We start from the raw sequence: 15,577 nt of genomic DNA, 5'->3' as shown, positions 1-15,577 counted from the left end.
AATGGATAAGTAGGGACTCAAAACGGACACGCCCGGTCATTAACCAGATACGTCCGCAGACGTTTGATGGGTCAGAGGTACGTATCTGTAGATGCTCTAAGCTTGGGCATAAAATCCAAAGATCAAAGTCCAAATCCATAAAGACCGAACTAAAATTGGTCATCAAACTGGAAGACCAAATTATTTGGTTGGATTAGTCTTCTTCCCTGGATGACCGAATAACCGAGATAGATCGCATTCGTACAATTCTTTATATATTTGTGGCATAAGTGGCGCAATCCCCGGTCTTCTCCAGATGTTTATGGCACAATTCTGATTGAATACATGATATACACATGTTGTCTGAACATCTGACTTTTGGTTGCATACACCTGTTACCCATATCTGTTGTCTGAATTCCGCTTACATGCATCACTACTATAATATACATGAATCTGAGTTGTACCATGGAATTTGGTCGGAACCGAACACCATCCTATAAAGACTGAAGATTAAACAGCGGAGAATGGAGAAGACCAAAATAATTTTGGTCATCGATTATTTTTGAACAATCACCAGGGGGGAGAGGGTCCCCACCTGAATATATTACTCAAAGGCCCAACGGGCAAGTTATATCAAGGGTTACAACGAGAGGAGAGGTATAGGCGCCAAGACACGGCAGCCTCCCTACTGACGGGGTCCTTAAATCTGAAGGCCCAAAGCGTAAAATCCGAAATAATGTTCCGAAGAGTATCTAGGGGTGTGTGTAGCTCGTTGCGGAAGACACGAGCGTTCCTGGAGTCCCACAGCTTCCAAAGGATGGCGAGGGCTACGGTAGGCCAAATGTTGATGTCGAGGCCGACCGGCGTAGTAGTATCCCAAAGAAGGTCGATGGAGTGAGGGGGTTGCAGCCCTATGAGGGACCAAACTTGTGCCGCGCATGGGCAAAGGATGGCGACATGCGTTGCGTTCTCATGAGTGAGGGCGCACCGCGGACAATCCGAATCAGAGGTGATGGTCTTACGATGTAAGTTCGCCATCGTACTCAACCTGTCACGACAGAGAAGCCAGCCGAAAATCTTGACCTTGATAGGTGCCTTGGAACTCCAGATGTACCCTGCGTTGAGATTAGGGCTGCAAGAAAAGCTCGAGGTTCGTGAGCCGCTCGAGATCGACTCTTTTTTGACTCGACTCGAGATCGACTCGAAAAGAAACAAGTTGAGTTTGAACACTTTATGTAGCTCGACCGAGAAACGAGCCAATCTTGAGCCAATGTTGGCTCGCTCGATTTCAGCTCGATAGCTTGACATAATATTATTATGTTAAATAATCATGCCTTATATTAAATGGAAATACAATAATTTATTACCATCTATGTTGTCCATAATTTTTCTCCATTTTATTTACCAACGAACATGGAAACTTAACTAAGTGTAGAGAAAATTTAGGCCTCATTATGGCACGTGGTCGACTATGTGTTAAATAACCTATATTTTTGGCAAAGTTCCCAGCATATTCACCTTAATTTTTTAGTTTTTCATCCATAGATTCATATTTTTTACCATCTCATTTAGCTCGAAACTAGCTCGAGCTTCACTCAGTTTGAGCTCGCTCAAATTTTCATATGAGTTGAGCTGAGCCAACTCCAACTCGCTCGAGCTCGACTCGTTTGCAGCCCTAGTTGAGATCGATCTCATGGTCGGAGGAGAGCAACGAGTAGGCGCACCTCGAGGAGAAGGAAGAGCCGTGGTTGAGGAACCTGTCATCGGGCGCGTCGTTGGTGGTAACATCCTGCAACATAGACAAAACAGACGCAAGCTCTACAGAAGCAACATTGGTTAGGCGGTTCCGCAGAGTAGTGAGTAAACCATAATGCATGACATATGAAACCAAGACCGAGGGCGAGGTGGAGTGGGAGAAAAGGTGTGGGTAGGTGTCAGCTAGCAGAGTCGGAAGAAGCCAAGCGTCGAGCCAGAAGAAAGTGGATGTGCCATTGTTGGTAAGGACAAAGGAGATTTTGCGGAGGGTTCGAATTTGTTCGTTTACGATTCTCCATAGGTAGGAAGGGCTGTGAGGTTTGTTTTCGAAGTCTAGAGAGTAGTGCTGGAAAAACTAGTTGACCCATGGTAAGTCTGTTTTTTTGGAGAAGTTTGAAAGCAAATTTCATTAGAAGGCAATTGTTTTGGAGAAGGAGGTTTTTGATACCTAGACCCCCAGGAATTTTGGGTGTGCATACATTTTTCGAAGCAATAAGGCACTTGGCCTCGGAGCAAGTTTTGTCGGCAGCCCAAAAGAAGGATCTACGGATGGCGTCTAATCTTTTGATGATCTTCTTTGGGAGCCTAAAAACGGACATGAAGTGAGTGGCAAGGGCGTCGAGAGTAGAGGAAATAAGTGTTAGTCTGGCTCCACGGGAGAGCAGTTTAGCCGCCCAACCGGATAGGTACTTTAGGAAGCGTTGGATGATAGGTTCGAAAGCAGAGGAGGGCAGGCGCGTGTGTGAGGGTGGTAGGCCGAGGTAAATTTGGGGGAAGGAGGAGGGGTCACAACCGAAGGTGGCGGCGATGTTGTGGCTAGTAATGGTATCCGTGTTGATGGGGACGAAGGTAGTTTTGTGAAAGTTGATGGTGAGACCGGTAGCGAGAGCGAACTTATCCAGAATATCTTTGAGGGTGCTCGCGGCTTGGGTAGAGGTGTGGGCTATGATTAGAGTGTCGTCAGCGTACTGGAGCACAGTAGGCGGACGATCCATGTAGATCGGGTGGCAGAGGTTGTTCGGAGAAAAAGCCCGTAAGATTAAGCGCTGGAGCAGGTCGGCGATGATTATGAAAAGGTAGGGGGACATGTGGTCTCCCTGTTGGAGACCGTTTTTACAGTTGATCCAAGGGCCCGCCTTCCCATTTAGGAGGAGTGCTGTCTTGCTAGAGACCAGTAGCTTTCTGATCCAACTAATAGTTTTGGTCGGAAACCCCCTAGCGAGAAGGATAAGATTGGTCATTGATTATGAAGGACCAAAATCTTGGAAGACCGGAAAGATTGGGCCGAGTAAGCCGAAAAGACCGAATGCTTGGGCTTACTTGGTGGCATTCAAACATGTGGCCCCGGTTATGGGCCAAGGCACGTAATCACCTAAACCGGACCCAATAACCAATTGAGGTATGCTTGGTTGGCGTACAAATGGATAAAATCATCCTAATTGACTTTTATTCTTAAAAAAAAACTACCAAATTGGAGTTGAACCAGACGAAACGAGCTGCAATTTAGATTCATCCGGATCAACTCCGTACCGGTGACCGAACCGGTATGCCTGCCGATTAAGGTTTTAAAACTATGGTCTTATTCGGATGACCTCAACCTTTTTCCTCTTCATAAGCCTTTTTTCATTTTTAGAAAACAATAATATATGCCTCTGTGCATCACTCAATATGGAGGCCAAAGGTCTTCTCTCTTAAAAAATACCTCTTGTTGACACATTTTATACTCTAGATTTTTTTTCCATATTTTGTCAACTAAGATAGACAATCATGCACTAGATATTTACGAGATAATAAAAATAGTGTTCTCTGCTAGGATATTTAAGATTCAATAAAATAGGCGAGAACACACATATACACACATACATAAACAAATGATCTAATACATCTAAGTGGTACCAATTCATTAGTGGAGACATGCGGTTTTAACCATTTGATTAGTATAAGAGGATTCAGTCTAATTTACAAACGATCATTGTAATTTAGATTATGACTACTCTCTTTTCGACATTGTTCAAATTTAAGGCAGATTTTTTTTAATAAGTCATGAAATTATAATGTGATTAATTATGATAAATATAGCAGAAAATGTATTATTTCAAATTATATGTTGGTAGAACTATGTGAAAAATAAGTAAAAAAATTAGTATAAATAAGTTAATACTGGTGTTGCTTTGTTGTTATTCGTGCATTCACCAACAATCTTGTCATCGGTGGAGTAATTATTGATGTCAGCGTATCATTAGTGTGGTTCTCATCCACTCTATGCCTGTTGTGGAATGAATGCTGTAACGTTTAACGAATCGCAATCATGAAAATAAACTTGGTTTCCGATCAAGATAAGACAAGAGAATGAACGTTAAACCACACGTCTGGAAATGACCTCATCAGTGTTCACGGAAGGTATGGGCTACCCTAGGTCTAACTGATTGTACGTAGGGCCTCGTGAATCATTGTCGTCAAAAATAAAGAACAAGAAGAGTGAGGAAGAAGAAACTTAGGTCTAAAAGATAGAACATGGAAGTTATATATGTGTTTGTTGATTGTGTTTTGTTTAATCAGGCATTAGCACTCATCTATTTATGAAGTGGGCGAACTTCCCATATAAGAAAAAAGGACTCCAAATCTTACCATAGTTAAGTAACTTAGATTTTGGGGGTCTGAGACAATAATTCAGTTTTTGGGACCCATGAGCCGCATACGACCCCAGAATAAAATGATTTAAAACTAAAAGTTGTTCAGATCGACGATAGGTGTCTAGGGACGGGTCCCCTATTTTGGTTATAGTCAAGTTGGTCTTGTTTGAATGTAAAATTTTCCTGTATCCTTTGATTGAGATTATTCCAAACTATGAATATTTCGTCTCGACAAATGAAGAAATTTCATGTTGAGCACTTTTCCATTTCAGGTTCTTTCACTACTAGGAGAAACCTTATAGGTAGAACCTTAACAGTAGCGCGGGGTAAGGGTGCAACGCTACTGCTATATAGCAGTAGCACAGGGCCTGTACGAGTGCTACATGTAAGTGTGTAGCAGTAGCGCCCGCTCGCGACCCCCCGCTGCTGCTAAGTGGTCCCCTCCTCACTTACCGGGGCTACCTGTAGTAGCAGCGTTGGTCATGAGCCCGCACTACTACTAAGGCAATTAGTAGTAGCGTAGGCTACCCTACACGCGATGCTACCGCGGCCAGCCTGGGCCCAGCTCACCGGCCCCACTTAGCAGCAGCGTGGGCTATAGACCCGCGCTACAGCTAAATGGCCTAGCAGCAGCGTGGGTTGGTGCCCCGCTACTGCAAATACCACCTTATTTTCTCCGCGCGCATGGCCTCACTCTCCCTGTCCACTCTCTCCATCCTCTCCATCTCTCCCCATGCCGCCCCTGTATTCCCTTGCTCCGCCGCTGTCGTCCGCTGCTGTCGTTGCCCGCTGCCACTGTCGCTCCTTCCTCCCTCCCTCCGTCTTCCTCTGGCCCTCTCCCTCCCTCCTGCATTGCGTAAATTCATGGGTACATAGATAGATAGATAGATAGATAGATAGATAGATAGATGGATGGATAGACAGATGGATGGAACTAGTTTTTTTTAGTAATGCTTGGATAGATAGATGGATGGATAGATGTTAGGGTTATAACTAGGGTATTTTTGGTAATATAATTTTTTTGGTAAAAAACTAGTAATATATTTTTTAGTAAATGTAGGCCTTTTGAATAGAATATAATAGTAAGTGTAGAATAGAGTAGCAAAATTAGAAAAAGTTCAGTAAATTTATGTCTTTTGAACCAAATACCTTTAAGTAAAAAACTATTGATAGAATATAAAAATGTTGTTGCCACTTATATTGATGATATATTTTTTCAATCGGTGGACTATGCAGGATTTCTCGTGTCGCGTCACCCTCTCCCGCTCGGTCCCGTCCCGCCACTGTGAGCACCTCCCTCCCCTCTCTGTTTAGTTTAGGTTTAGTTTTAGTTTTATATATATATATATATATATATATATATATATATATGTAGATGTATGTATGTTTGCTAGAATTGATGGTTAGATGGATGGATGCGTTATTAATTGTTGCACTTTTGTTTCATTATTGATTTTGAAAAATCCAACAAAATGGATGCATGGATGCATTTTGCAGGGAACACCTCCGAGTGGCCTATGTTTTACCGGAATGTTGATTAATTTCTGTTCAGGCAAATTTCAGGCGCTCGATATGTCCTGTTTCTGGAATTTTTCGTGGATTTCAGCATGACTTGTGCTATAAAGTAGGAAATATCGAGTGCCCGTGATTTGCCGGAACAGGAATTAAATGACATTCCGGCAACCCATAGGTCATTTTTTATGTCATTACTCGATATATGTAACGAGTTGACTGTCATTCTGTCAGGGCTCCCTGTGTAACTTTCAGTCTGCTCTTGAAGGAAGGATGCCGACTGTTGTCATGGGGGTCGCTTTCTTTCCTTCTTCTCGTGATATACCTTGGTAATGCACGAGAGAAGGAGGGGAAGCGACCATCACCGACGGTCAAAATATATGTGAGGGGGAGTCCATCATATACTGCAGAAATATGAGAGAGGAAGAATGCCGGCTATTGTCGTGGGGGTCGCTTCCTTTCCTTCTTCTTGTGATATACCTTGGTAATGGACCAGAGTAGGAGGGGAAGCGACCATCACCAACGGTCGAAATATCTATGAGGGACAGTCCACCATATACTGTCGTAATATGAGAGCGACTGGTGTGGTGGGGGTCGCTTCTTCTTCATTTGAACATGCTAGACATTTTGGTGTAATGCACTTTCGAATGAATGGATGAGTGACCACCACAGACGGCCGCAAATGTCAGAGAGGAAGAATCTCAGCTATTGTCGTGGGGGTTGCTTCTCCTTCATCCCGTGTGCTACACATTTTGGTGTAACGCACTCGGGAACGAAGTGAGGAGTGATACGTCTCCAACGTATCTATAATTTATGAAGTATTCATGCTATTATATTATCCATCTTAGATGTTTTATATGCATTTATATGCTATTTTATATGATTTTTGGGACTAACCTATTAACCTAGAGCCCAGTGCCAGTTTCTGTTTTTTTCCTTGTTTTTGAGTTTTACAGAAAAGGAATACCAAACGGATTCCAATTGACGTGCCAATTTTTGACGATCTTTTATGGACCAGAAGAAGCCCACGAAGCATTGGAGATGGACCAGAAGAGTCCCGAGCCGTCCATGAGGGTGGAGGGCGCACCCTACCCCCCTGGGCGCGCCCCCTATCTCGTGGACGACTCGGAGACCCCCCCCCCCCCCCGACGTGAAACCGACGCCAAAAATTCCTATAAATACAAAAAACCCCAGAAAATAACCTAGATCGGAAGTTCTGCCGCCGCAAGCCTCTGTAGCCACGAGAAATCAATCTAGGCCCTCTCTAGCACCCTGCCGGAGGGGGCCATCATCACCGGAGGCCATGGAGGAGGATCCCGGAGGGGCCATCATCGCCATGAAGGCCAAGGACCAGAGGGAGAACCTCTCCACATCTAGGGGGGAGGCCATGGATCGGAGGAGGAAGCACAAGGGGGAGAACCTCTCCTCCTCTCTCTCGGTGGCGCCGGAGTGCCATCGGGAGGGGAATCATCGCCGCGGTGATCGTCTTCATCAACGTCACCATCATCATCACCATCCTCATCTATTTTACGTGGTCCACTCTCCCGCACCCCGCTGTAATACCTACTTGAACATGGTGCTTTATGCCACATATTATGATCCAATGATATGTTGCCATCCTATGATGTTTTGAGTAGATATCCTTTGTCTTTGGGTTGATTGATGATATAGATTGGTATGAGTTGTATGTTTTATTTTGGTGCTGTCCTATTGTGCCCTCCGTGTCACGCAAGCGTGAGGGATTCCTGCTGTAGAGTGTTGCAATACGTTTATGATTCGCTTATAGTGGGTTGCTTGAGTGACAGAAGCATAAACCCGAGTAAGGGGGTTGTTGCGTATGGGATAAAGGGGACTTGATGCTTTAATGCTATGGTTGGGTTTTACCTTAATGATCTTCAGTAGTTGCAGATGCTTGCTAGAGTTCCAATCATAAGTGCATATGATCCAAGAAGAGAAAGTATGTTAGCTTATGCCTCTCCCTCATATGAAATTGCAATGACGACTACCGGTCTTGTTAACAATTGCCTAAGACAATTCCGCACACCGATCCATCATTATTCCACACTCGCTATTTATAATATTTAGTAATATATTCTAACTTTATGATAAAAACACCTACTTTTATATTTTAGCTCTCCGATATCATGCAAAGTTATCCTCTTCATACCCGTAACGTAGTTTTATTTCTCGTTTCTAGTTGGAAGCAAACGCTCGGTGTACGTAGAGTTGTATCAGTGGCAGATAGGACTTGAGAGAATATTGATCTTACCTTTAGCTCCTTGTGGGTTCGACACTCCATACTTATCACTTCCACCATTGGGAATTGCTATGATGATTCCCTGCACTTGGGGATTATCAAGCTCTTTTCTGGCGCCGTTGCCGGGGAGCAATAGCGTGGGGTTGATATTCTTGTGTGTGCTTGTTTGCTTTCTTCTTGTTTCTGTTTAGTTGTGGGTGAAACATACAAAAAAATTTAAAAGAATGAAAATACAAAAAAAATTACTTGCCTCTCATGCCTAAAAAGTTTTTCAATAAGAGAAGTGATTGGAAGATTATGCATTGGAGAAGTGAGGGTCGACCTTGAACACTTGTGTTCATGCTCATGGAAACAATGTAAAAAAATTCATGGCAGCTTCTCTGAAAATAATTATCCCCTTGTATATATCTGATACGTCTCCAACGTATCTATAATTTATGCAGTATTCATGCTATTATATTATCTGTTTTGGATGTTTATGGGCTTTATTAAACACTTTTATATTATTTTTGGGACTAACCTATTAACCTAGAGCCCAGTGCCAGTTTCTGTTTTTTCCCCTTGTTTCAGTGTTTCGCAGAAAAGGAATATCAAACGGAGTCCAAACGGAATGAAACCTTCGGGATCGTGATTTTTGGAACGAACGTGATCCATGAGACTTGGAGTTGAAGTCAAGGAAGCTTCGAGGTGGCCACGAGGCAGGGAGGCGCGCCTGCCCCCCCGGGCGCGCCCCCACCCTCGTGGGCCCCTCGTGGCTCCCCTGACCGACTTCTTTCGCCTATATATGTCCATATACCCTAAAAACATTGGGGAACAGAATAGATCGGGAGTTCTGCCGCCGCAAGCCTCTGTAGCCACCAAAAACCAATCGGGGCCCTGTTCCGGCACCCTGCCGGAGGGGGGAACCCTCACCGGTGGCCATCTTCATCATCCCGGCGCTCTCCATGACAAGGAGGGAGTAGTTCACCCTCGGGGCTGATGGTATGTACCAGTAGCTATGTGTTTGATCTCTCTCTCTCTCTCGTGTACTTTAGGTGATACGATCTTGATGTATCGCGAGCTTTGCTATTATAGTTGGATCCTATGATGTTTCTCCCCCTCTACTCTCTCCAATGGATTGAGTTTTCCCTTTGAAGTTATCTTATCGGATTGAGTCTTTAAGGATTTGAGAACACTTGATGTATGTCTTGCATGTGCTTATCTGTGGTGACAATGGGATATCACGTGATTCACTTGATCTATGTTTTGGTGATCAACTTGCGGGTTCGGTTGAACTTATGCATAGGGGTTGGCACACGTTTTCGTCTTGACTCTCCGGTAGAAACTTTGGGGCACTCTTTGAAGTACTTTGTGTTGGTTTGAATAGATGAATCTGAGATTGTGTGATGCATATCGTATAATCATACCCACGGATACTTTAGGTGACATTGGAGTATCTAAGTGACATTAGGGTTTTGGTTGATTTGTGTCTTAAGGTGTTATTCTAGTACGAACTCTATGATAGATCGAACGGAAAGAATAGCTTCGTGTTATTTTACTACGGACTCTTGAATAGATCAATCAGAAAGGATAACTTTGAGGTGGTTTCGTACCCTACCATAATCTCTTCGTTTGTTCTCCGCTATTAGTGACTTTGGAGTGACTCTTTGTTGCATGTTGAGGGATAGTTATATGATCCAATTATGTTATTATTGTTGAGAGAACTTCCACTAGTGAAAGTATGAACGCTAGGCCTTGTTTCAACGCATTGCAATACCGTTTGTGCTCACTTTTATCATTAGTTACCTTGCTGTTTTTATATTTTCAGATTACAAAAACCTATATCTACTATCATTATTGCACTTGTATCACCGTCTCTTCGCCGAAGTAGTGCACCTATACAATTTACCATTGTATTGGGTGTGTTGGGGACACAAGAGAATCTTTGCTATTTGGTTGTAGGGTTGCTTGAGAGAGACCATCTTCATCCTACGCCTCCCACGGATTGATAAACCTTAGGTCATCCACTTGAGGGAAATTTGCTACTGTCCTACAAACCTCTGCACTTGGAGGCCCAACAACGTCTACAAGAAGAAGGTTGTGTAGTAGACATCAAGCTCTTTTCTGGCGCCGTTGCCGGGGAGGTGAGTGCTTGAAGGTATATCTTTAGATCTTGCAATCGAATCTTTTAGTTTCTTGTTTTATCACTAGTTTAGTTTATAAAAGAAAACTACAAAAAAATGGAATTAAGGGTGCCTCATATGCTTCATCTTTTTAATATCTTTTGTGAGAATGATGGAAAGGAAAATTGTGCTCAAGTACTAGAAGAAGAATGACATAGAATGCTTGGCATAAAATATGTGAATTATGAGCATGATTGCAATGTTGTTAGTAGGAATTCTTTGAATACCCATGATGCTAATGATATGCAAAGCCACAAGCTTGGGGAAGCTATGTTTGATGAAGATGATATTTTTTGTCCCCCAAGCTTTGATGAGCAAATTTACTATGGTGAAAGCATGCCTCCTATCTATGATGATTATTGTGATGACACGTATGCTTTAAAGAATAATGATAACCATGAAACTTGTCATCTTGATCTTAATTTTCAATCACATGATAGTTATTTTGTTGAGTTTGCTCCCATTACTATTCATGAGAATAAATTTGCCTATGTGGAGAGTAGTAAAATTTCTATGCAAGTAGATCATGAAAAGAATGCTTTAGGTTCTGGTTATATTGTTGAATTCATTCATGATGCTACTGAAAATTATTATGAGGGAGGATTACATGCTTGTAGGAATTGCAATAATATCAAGTTTCCTCTTTTTGTGTTGAAAATCTTGAAGTTATGCTTGTTTTGCCTTCCTATGCTAGTTGATTGTTGTTCCCCTAAGTTGTTTGCTCACAAAATCCCTATGCATAGGAAGTGGGTTAGACTTAAATGTGCTAGTCATATTCTTCATGATGCTCTCTTTATGTTTCAATTCTTATCTTTTATGCGAGCATCATTGAAATCATCATGCCTAGCTAGGGGCGTTAAACGTTAGCGCTTGTTGGGAGGCAACCCAATTTTATTTTTGTTTCTTGCTTTTTGGTTCTGTTTAGTAATAAATATTTGATCTAGCCTCTGGTTAGATGTGGTTTTATGTTTTAATTAGTATTTGTGCCAAGTAAGACCTATAGGATCTTCTTGGATGATAGTTATTTGATCTTGCTGAAAATTCCAGAAACTTTCTGTTCACGAAAACAATTGTTTAAAATACCCAGAACGTGATAAAATACTGATTTCAATTGCAGCAGATCAATAATCAAATTATCTAGGTCTTACTATTTTGGTAGATTTTTTTTTAGTTCCAGAAGTTTGCGTTAGTTACAGATTACTACAGACTGTTCTGTTTTTGACAGATTCTGTTTTTCGTGTGTTGTTTGCTTATTTTGATGAATCTATGGCTAGTAAAATAGTTTATAAACCATAGAGAAGTTGGAATAAAGTATATTTAACACCAATACAAATAAAGAATGAGTTCATTACAGTACCTTGAAGTGGTGTTTTGTTTTCTTTCCTTAACGGAGCTCACGAGATCTTCTATTAAGTTTTGTGTTGTGAAGTTTTCAAGTTTTGGGTAAAGATTCGATGGACTATGGAATAAGGAGTGGAAATAGCCTAAGCTTGGGGATGCCCAAGGCACCCCAAGGTAATATTCAAGGACAACCAAGAGCGTAAGCTTGGGGATGCCCCGGATGGCATTCCCTCTTTCGTCTTCGTTCATCGGTAACTTTACTTGGAGCTATATTTTTATTCACCACATGATATGTGTTTTGCTTGGAGCGTCATTTTATTTTCTTTAGATTTTCTTGCTGTTATTTAGAATAATGTTTTGCATCTCTATTTTCAATAAAAATGTCAAGGATAGCCTTTACCATGCTTATTTTGCAAGTATACATGTTGCTGTTTCAAAACAGAAAGTTTATCGCTGTTGCAAAAATTCCCTAGAAAAGCCAGAATATGATAAAATGTTGAAACTTTTTGCATAATAAGCTCTGATAAATTTTCTACAGTGTGGTATAATTTCATAATGTTTGGAGTTAGGGAAGTATGATGAATCTTGCATTCTTTACAGACTGTACTGTTTTGGCAGATTGCTGTTATGTTTGCATTGTTTTCATATGTTTGCCTGTTTAATGGTTCTATTTGAGGATAGGAGTATTAAATATGCAGAGGCATTTAGTATGCTATGTTGAATAATAATTTTAGTGATTTGTTACAGTAGAAAATGATAAGGTTTTTGCATTGGTTTATACTAACTTATCTCACGAGTTCTTGTTGAGTTTGGTGTGCACGAAGCTTTCAAGATTTAGGGAAACCAAGATATAGAAGGAATTAAGGAGACGCAAAAGTTCAAGCTTGGGGATGCCCAAGGCACCCCAAGATAATATTTCAATAAGTCTCAAGCATCTAAGCTTGGGGATGCCCCGGTAGGCATCCCACCTTTCTTCTTCAACAATTATCGGTTAGTATCGGTTGAGCCTAAGTTTTTGCTTCTTCACATGATGAGTGCTATCCTTGAAATGTCGTTTTTTTTTTGCTTGCTGTTTGAATAATATCCCAAGATCTGAAATTCTTAAATGAGAGAGAGTCTTCACAAAGCTACATAATTATTTAACTACTCATTGATCTGCACTTATATCTTTTTGGAGTAGTTTGTCATTTACTCATGTGCTTTACTTATATCCTATGAGTAACTGGTTGAATGATTTGAATGTCATAAATCTGAAATTATATATGTTTCATATGCCTTTCCCATGGGGAGTAATGCCTTAACATATAATAAGTAGAGGTGGTAAATTTTTTGAAGGTTAGCAAACATTGTATTGGTCACTAGAACAATTCATGAAAGAATATTGAAGGAAGAGAGATTTCACATATAAATATACTATCTTGGACATCTTCTATGATTGTGAGCCGCATTAATTATTTTCAAACCTGAGCAAATTAGTTGAAGTTGGACAAGGAAGACAACATAATGAGTTATGCTTGGGTATATTTGTATAGAAGTTATATTATTATGGATCCTCTAACATGTGGTGCTTGCTATTTAGAATCCTTGCTAGCCAAAATATCTGTACTAAGCGGGAATACTGCTTGTGCATCCAAATTCCTTGAACCAAGTTTATTCCATGAGTGTCCACCATATCTACCTATATGCGGTATTTACCTACCGTTCCAAGTAAATTTGCATGTGCCAAACTCTAAACCTTCAAATAATAATTTGTTTTGTATGCCCGAATCGCTCATGTAGCGACTAGGGGCTGTCAGTATCTTCCATGCTAGGTGGGTTATTGATACGTCTCCAACGTATCTATAATTTATGAAGTATTCATGCTATTATATTATCCTTCTAGGATGTTTTATATGCATTTATATGCTATTTTATATGATTTTCGGGACTAACCTATTAACCTAGAGCCCAGTGCCAGTTTCTGTTTTTTCCTTGTTTTTAAGTTTTGCAAAAAAGGAAAACCAAATGGAGTCCAATTGACGTGCCAATTTTTGATGATTTTTTCTGGACCAAAAGAAGCCCCCGGAGTAAAATAGTTGGGCCAGGAGAGTCCCGGGTTGCCCACGAGGGTGGGGGCGCGCCCACCCCCTGGGCATGGGCCCCTGCCTCGTGGACAACCCGGAGACCCCCCTGACATGAGACCTATGCCAAAAAATCCTATAAATACTGAAACCTCCAGAAAACAGAATAGATCGGGAGTTCCGCCGCCGCAAGCCTCTGTAGCCACCAAAAACCAATCGGGACCCTGTTCCGGCACCCTTCCAGAGGGGGGATCCCGCACCGGTGGCCATCTTCATCATTCCGGCGCTCTCCATGACGAGGAGGGAGTAGTTCACCCTCGGGGCTGAGGGTATGTACCAGTAGCTATGTGTTTGATCTCTCTCTCTCTCGTGTTCTTGAGGTGGCACGATCTTGATGTATCGCGAGCTTTGCTATTATAGTTGGATCTTATGATGTTTCTCCCCCTCTACTCTCTTGTAATGGATTGAGTTTTCCCTTTGAAGTTATCTTATCGGATTGAGTCTTTAAGGATTTGAGAACACTTGATGTATGTCTTGCCGTGCTTATTTGTGGTGACAATGGGATATCACGTGATCCACTTGATGTATGTTTTGGTGATCAACTTGCGGATTCCGCCCATGATGCATAGGGGTTGGCACACGTTTTTGTCTTGACTCTCCGGTAGAAACTTTGGGTCACTCTTTAAAGTACTTTGTTTTGGTTTGAATAGATGAATCTGAGATTGTGTGATGCATATCGTATAATCATACCCACGGATACTTGAGGTGACATTGGAGTATCTAGGTGACATTTGGGTTTTGGTTGATTTGTGTCTTAAGGTGTTATTCTAGTACGAACTCTATGATAGATTGAACGGAAAGAATAGCTATGTGTTATTTTACTACGGACTCTTGAATAGATCGATCAGAAAGAATAACTTTGAGGTGGTTTCGTACCCTACCATAATCTCTTTGTTTGTTCTCCGCTATTAGTGACTTTGGAGTGACTCTTTGTTGCATGTTGAGGGATAGTTATATGATCCAATTATGTTATTATTGTTGAGAGAACTTGCACTAGTGAAAGTATGAACCCTAGGCCTTGTTTCCTAAGATTGCAATACCGTTTACGCTCACTTTTATTACTTGTTACCTTCCTGTTTTTATATTTTCAGATTACAAAAACCTATATCTACCATCCATATTGCACTTGTATCACCATCTCTTCGCCGAACTAGTGCACCTATACAATTTACCATTGTATTGGGTGTGTTGGGGACACAAGAGACTCTTTGTTATTTGGTTGCAGTGTTGCTTGAGAGAGACCATCTTCATCCTACGCCTCCCACGGATTGATAAACCTGAGGTCATCCACTTCAGGGAAATTTGCTACTGTCCTACAAACCTCTGCACTTGGAGGCCCAACAACGTCTACAAGAAGAAGGTTGTGTAGTAGACATCAAGCTCTTTTCTGGCACCGTTGCCCTGGGAGGTTAGTGCTTGAAGGTATATCTTTAGATCTTGCAATCGAATCTTTTAGTTTCTTGTTTTATCACTAGTTTAGTTTATAAAAGAAAACTACAAAAAAGTGGAATTGTGGATGCCTCATATGCTTCATCTTTTTAATGTCTTTCGTGAAAATAAGGATTCTGATAATTGTGCTCAAGTGCTAGAAGAAGAATGCATTAGAATGTTTGGCACTAAATATTTGAATGATGAGCATGATTGCAATGTTGTTAGTATGAATTCCTTGGATATCCATGATGCTAATGATATGCAAAGCCACAAGCTTGGGGAAGCTATGTTTGATGAAGATGATATTTTTTGTCCCCCAAGTTTTGATGAGGAAATTTATTATGATGAAAGCATGCCTCCTATTTATGATGATTATTGTGATGAC

Source organism: Aegilops tauschii, chromosome 7, assembly GCF_002575655.3.
Source record: "Aegilops tauschii subsp. strangulata cultivar AL8/78 chromosome 7, Aet v6.0, whole genome shotgun sequence".
In the NCBI taxonomy this organism is placed as follows: Eukaryota; Viridiplantae; Streptophyta; class Magnoliopsida; order Poales; family Poaceae; genus Aegilops; species Aegilops tauschii.
The sequence above is the reverse complement of the archived record's forward strand: the minus strand, read 5'-3'. Positions refer to the sequence as shown.